The 5,897-nt window shown below is 46.4% G+C and overlaps 1 long non-coding RNA gene across 1 annotated transcript; it reads left to right on the top strand.

Moving 5' to 3' along the window:
• LOC136793006 (uncharacterized) lies at nucleotides 1-3,796 on the top strand. Its single transcript, XR_010837686.1, has 3 exons — nucleotides 1-374; nucleotides 689-838; nucleotides 2,156-3,796. It is a non-coding gene; the product is annotated as an uncharacterized lncRNA (long non-coding RNA).
• The last annotated feature ends 2,101 nt before the right edge of the window (nucleotides 3,797-5,897 follow it).

The following is a 5,897-nucleotide window of genomic DNA, read 5'->3' as shown; positions in this document are numbered from 1 at the left end:
CTATTTTTTCCAATTAATTGGCAAAGTTAACTTCCAGCCCACTTACCTCTGTTCTTTCCTTAAGCTCTTAGTCTGGCCCTTGTTTCTACCACTCTGCTGAAACTACTCTCTTCAAGGCCATCCTCATTTTCTATGTTGCCCCGCCTGTGACCAGGACAAGTGGACCAGACATACAAGTTTCCTGACACCGTGGCATCTCAAGGGGTGCCTGATGCCTACCTGCCTGGCACCACAGCATGGATTTCTGCACAGATGCTACCTCTGTGGGCAGAGGCCAGGCTGAGGTTTATGTGGATGTCAAGACCAGCCTTCAGTCTGTTTTCCGATGCAACCACAGCTGCGGCAGGGCCCACCTCATCTGAGCAGCTCAAAAGGTACAGGTGTGAGGGGGCCCCAGGTAGAGCTCAACCCTGACATAGCCAGCTTCCTCTCTCTGTAGAGCACCAGCAGCCTTGGGCCAACCTCACCAAGTTCTCTGGAACTTCCTCTGAAGGTCCCTCTCTGTGCTGGCTCTGGGGGGTGTGGAGCATCAAAGGAGGCTGGGGGAGCAGAAGAGCTGGTCTACCAAGGCCACACCCTGTTTGGGGACACAAGTAGACTGCATCTCTCATTCTCATCTGCAGTTTGGTGTGGCTGTCTAAGTTTAGTCAGATGGAACATGAGCAGAAGTAATGTGTTCTACCTCCAGGCCTAACCCATAAAAAGCCCCTGGGAACACTCCTCCATGCATTTGCCGCTTCCATAAGCTGGACACAGATGATGAGGAGGAGCCAAGGAAAAGTGGAGCCACAAACTAGAAGGAGCATGAGTCCCTGAGGGACACTTCAAAGACTGCCATGTGAGCAAGAAATAAACATCAACTGTGTTGAAACTTTGCATGTTGGACCTATTTGTTACACAGCTTGGCTGACCCTAATATAATTCCTGTTTTCAGGGAGTTTACAGTCACATTAAAAAGACTCAGTTGCACAATTCTGGTACAACAGTAAGTGGCTTAGAAGAGGAAGTGGGTCATAGAGTTTGGGCTCTCAGTTCTGAAGTTCTGGAAAAGTGGAGAAGAGTCAGATTGAGGGAAGGCACTTCTGGCAGGGGAACATCACAGTCAAGGGCTCACAAGAAGGACTTAGAACAAACAAAAAGATGAGATGAATGTCAATTATCCTCAGAAGGGGAAAATAAGAAAATGGTCCTTAAATACCTAATAACTTTGGCTGTCACAGGTAGGACAAGGATCAGAGTTCTAGAACTTCTCTCTCTGACCTAACACACCTCTTTAGTTCCCGAGAGTGGGGAGCCCTGAGCCTGGTGTGTGGGGTGTCGGCCTGCCTTTCTCTTCCAGCGCCCCTTCTCCAGGCTGGTCCCTCCAACTGTTGTCTGGGCTTTAGGGGATAAGTTCTTCCAGACTCAGATGCTTGATGAGAAGAGCAGCCTTGCCCCACTCCCTCCAGAGGCTTGTGAAGAAGGGGATTTCATCATGTTTCTGAGCTGAGGATCCTGATGGAGGCTTCTAAGCATCAGCTGAAATTCAGATATGGTCTTTGTGGTCCCATTTCCCAGCTGGGCACTGGCAAGTGGAGCTTGCCTTGTACTGTCTGTTTCCAACAAGCTTGGGAACAGAGCAGGCTGCTCATTTCCAGTTCATAACCGAGGACCCAGAGTCCCAGCGTAGGGCCCCTGTCACACTCCAGCCCACTCTGGTGGCAGAACCGCAGAGGTATTCAAAGCAGTTTCCCCCTTGCTGGGGAAGACAGACACGGGTACTACTGTCTCTTATTGTGGACTCTGCACTGCCCACACACCCTGACTGCACCCTAATCGGTGGTGCTGCTCTGGGCACCCCATGACAAGCATCGTGGAGCAGGTACCTAAAAGCTTGGGTCTTACCCCAGCTCCCTGTTTTGATTAGTGGTGTGACCTTGGCCTTCTTACTCCCCCCTCTCCTCTCAACCCTGCCCTCATTCCTTCACAATGGTTATCTCACAAATTTTTGTTAAATTAGCATTCATTGTTTACTATATAAATATTGTTCACTGTTGAGTCAGGTCGTGTACTAGGGTAGTTTGATTGTTTCTTTCCTTTTTTTTTCTGAAGCCAATTTGCCTGACTTTCTTTGTACGTGTGATTAAGTTTTCCCACCCTTACAACCTCTCAGCAGGACTTTCCACAAGGTCGAATGTATCAGATGTTCCACTGCTGGTGGAGGCCCCTCTGAATCCTCTGACGTCACAGTCTGGTTCCATACTTGGGTGACTACACAGCTGTCGTCTGGAGTTCTTCCTCACTGCCAACCTGGGAATTTCCTTCACCTCTTTCAGCCATTGGATTCCCTGCTTCCTGGAGCTTCTGTCTTTTCGTTCTTGGTTGAATCCCTCCTTTCGTTGGTGCACAACTCCCAGTAGCTTTCTGATGTCTGGGTTAAGCTGGTAGGGAAGAGCAGTTTCTGCCCCTTTCCCCTCTAAATAATTACCCGACCCCCCACCAAAAAAAAAAAGGCAAATAAATGAGAGAACAAGAATGCCAAGCAGAAACACAAACCTTTTTTTTTTTTTTTTTTTTTTTTACAAAATGAGCTGACAGCCATAACCCGATAGTGCAAAGGATAGAACACAAATGAGAGAGGCTCGGGACCTTGTTCTACTCTGTTTGCAGCGGCGCGGGAGCCAGTCTGCTAAGTGGAAGCTCAAGTAGCTCAGGACACACCACACAAGGCTTAGGGGACACCACACATGGCACAGGGACACACTCATGAGCCTGCGACTTCCTCCCCAATTCTTTCTGGAAAATGGAAGGGTGACCCTGTTAAAGGCCAGTGTGAATATCAAACCCAAAGCAGGGGGATCTGGGGAAAGTCTGCTGCTAAGCATAGGCCCCCAGCTTCCTCTCCAGTCTGGTTCATGGAGCAGAGGCAGGTCAGGAGGCCACCTTTTCCTTATGGAACACAAGTTCTAGGAATTTTAACACGTGTAGATTCCTGTAACGACTACTATAATCAGGATACAGGAGAGTTCCATCACTCACCCCCACAAAATAAACCCACTCCCTCATGTTTTCCCTTTAGAGACATAGCCTCCCTCCACCCCAGACCCCTGGTAGCCACTGGTCTGTTCTCCACAATGTGTCTTTTCAAGAATGTCATAGAAGTGCAGGAATAAAGACACAGATGTAGAGAATGGACTTGAGGACATGGGGAGGGGGAAGGGTAAGCTGGGACAAAGTGAGAGAGTGGCATGGACATATACACGCTACCAAATGTAAAACCGATAGCTAGTGGGAAGCAGCCGCATAGCACAGGGAGATCAGCTCGGTGCTTTGTGACCACCTAGAGGGTGGGGTAGGGAGGGTGGGAGGGAGACGCAAGAGGGAGGGGATATGGGGATATGTGTATACGTATAGCTGATTCACTTTGTTATACAGCGGAAACTAACACACAATTGTAAAGCAATTATACTCCAATAAAGGTGTTAAAAAAAAAAAGGAGAACAAGAAAAACAAATTAAAAAAAAAGAATGTCACAGAAGTGGAATCAAATCACATGCGTGTAACCTCTTGAGACTGGTTTCTTTTACTTGGCTCAATGCCATTGAGATTCATCCAAATTATTGCATGTATCAATATTTGTTTCTCTTTGTTGCTGCTACAAACATTTTTATATAGGTTTTGGTGTGAAGATAGATTTTTATTTCTCTTGGGAAGACACCCAGGAGTAGGATTGTGTGGGTCATATGGTGAGTGTACGTTTATAGGTAACGACCAAACTTTTTCTAGAATGACTGTACCATTTTTCATTCCCATCAGCAATGCATGACAGTTTCTGTTGCTAGACCTGGCCAGAACTTGGTATTGATAGTATTTTTTAAATGTTATCCATTTTAATAGGTATAGAATGGTATTTCATTATGGTTTTAAGTTTAAGCCATTATTTCCCTAATGGCTAATTATGCTGAATATTTTTCACATGCCTGTTTGTCATCCTTATATCCTTCTGGTAAAGTGGCTCTTGAAGTATTTGCCCATTTTTTAATTGAGTTGTTTGTTTTCTTACAGTTGCGTTTTGAGGGTTCTTTGTATATTTAAAGGTACAAGTTCTTTGTTGTATTGAATGAGTGATTTACAAATATTTTCCGCAATCAATAGCTTTGTCTTTTCATTCTTATCTTTTTTGAGTAAGAAATTTTAAATTGTGATCATGGAGACCATCTTTAAAGTCATTCCCATCTCCCCACAATGTGCACTTATTGAGCACCTGTGGTAAGCAGATTCTTGCTAGGCATTGGGCTGCAGAAGACTGATGGAATTTAGTGCTTAAAGAATCATCTGATGAAGTCACTGCCCTTCCCGCCCACCCACCCCGGGGGCGGGGGGCTGTACAGTTTAGACCCTGAGCCCTCAGAGGGGCTCAGGACTTCCTCAGAATCCGTACCCTCAACTCTGCTCGGTTCCAACTGGTCCATTAGAATTAGGCCCAAGCATCCCCATCTTACCCACACTTGCAAAAGCTGTTTCCTCCACCTAAGTGTATTCTTCCGCCCTCCCCGCCTAGGTCAACCTTGTCTGCCCTTCCAAGCCCAGCCTGGAGAATCCACCATGCCCAAAGCCTTCTCTGATCCAAAACTTCTGTTTCCGTATCTGTTGCCTGCTTTGTCTAGGTCGGCTTTTCTGCCAACTGATTGGGTTTCGAGAATTAAATCACCTATATGAAACTTTTAGAAATGCCCAGCACAGATCCTATTAGAAACCAGGTTTTCCATGCAAGTTGCTGCAAAACCAGACAAGCCCCCAAACCCTGAGAGCCCCTCATTTTAAGGCTCCCTCCCATCCTTCCTTAGGAGCCAGGGTCTGACAGAGGGCTCCGCAGGATGCTTTCAATGACAGCAAACCGGTCCGTGTGTAACCACCTCAGGCAAAACCACAGCACTGTCCCACGAACCTACTGGAAATAGCATCTTCAGCCAAAGGACAGCACTAAAGGTGGGATTTCAGGTACCTCGGCAAGCCAGAAGAATTTCTGAGTATGGGGCTTCTGGTTGTTCCGGTGTCCTGCCACAAATGGTAGGCAGACCTGGCTGTGAGTCTCCCAGTGTGCCCCAAGTTTCCTTTTCTAGGATGAGGACAAATAAAAAGCAAACCCCGTACTGGAGTCCCATTTAGCAGGCCCTGTTCCCAAATGTCAATTCCTAATGCGCAACAGCTGCTGCTGCGCTTTCTTCTGGGCGAGTGATTCATGTCTTTGCTCAAAAAAGATAAGCAGAACAAATGTTTACTTAGATGGATAACAGAGGGACAATTGGAAAACAGAGACTGGCAACTGGAAATATTTTGCTGTGATTTGATCCATGACAATGAATCTGAATTAGTCATATGGTGCTAACTGGCTGGGCTTTCTTGGGTCCAGAGACAGAGTGGGACAGAAGGCAGCTCTCCTTCCTGGAAGAGGCGTGCCAGTGACAAAAAGGCACGTGAAGAGGAAGCCATAAAGTTTGCTCAGAGCATGTCAGAGCTGCTCCTTCCTCCCCAGATGACTTTCCCTGACCTTATTTGGTACCCGATCCAGTCCCCTCGCCCAGAGGAGCCATAGAGAGAAGGGGGGCAGAGAAGGGAAAACTCTACACACACATGTCTTGTGCCTCTAAAATCCATGAACATCTTCTTACACATTCAGAAATTAAAGAGAATATTTAACTTTCTGTGTGTATGCATGAGAGAAAAGCTTTAAAAAAAAATCCAAACACCCACAGTAATGAATTTGAATCTTTGGGACAGTGGTAACCTATATTGACTCACCTAAGGAGGAAACATGTACCTTGAATGTGGAAGCCTAAATGTGGGGCTGTAGAAGAGGATTTTCAGTCTAATTAGGTTTACATAATTTAAAATCGTGCATCCTATTTTATGCCTAT

Source organism: Kogia breviceps, chromosome 18 (genome assembly GCF_026419965.1).
Source record: "Kogia breviceps isolate mKogBre1 chromosome 18, mKogBre1 haplotype 1, whole genome shotgun sequence".
Taxonomy (NCBI): domain Eukaryota; kingdom Metazoa; phylum Chordata; class Mammalia; order Artiodactyla; family Physeteridae; genus Kogia; species Kogia breviceps.
Note: the sequence above shows the minus strand (reverse complement) of the source record. Positions and strands in the feature narration are given on the sequence as shown.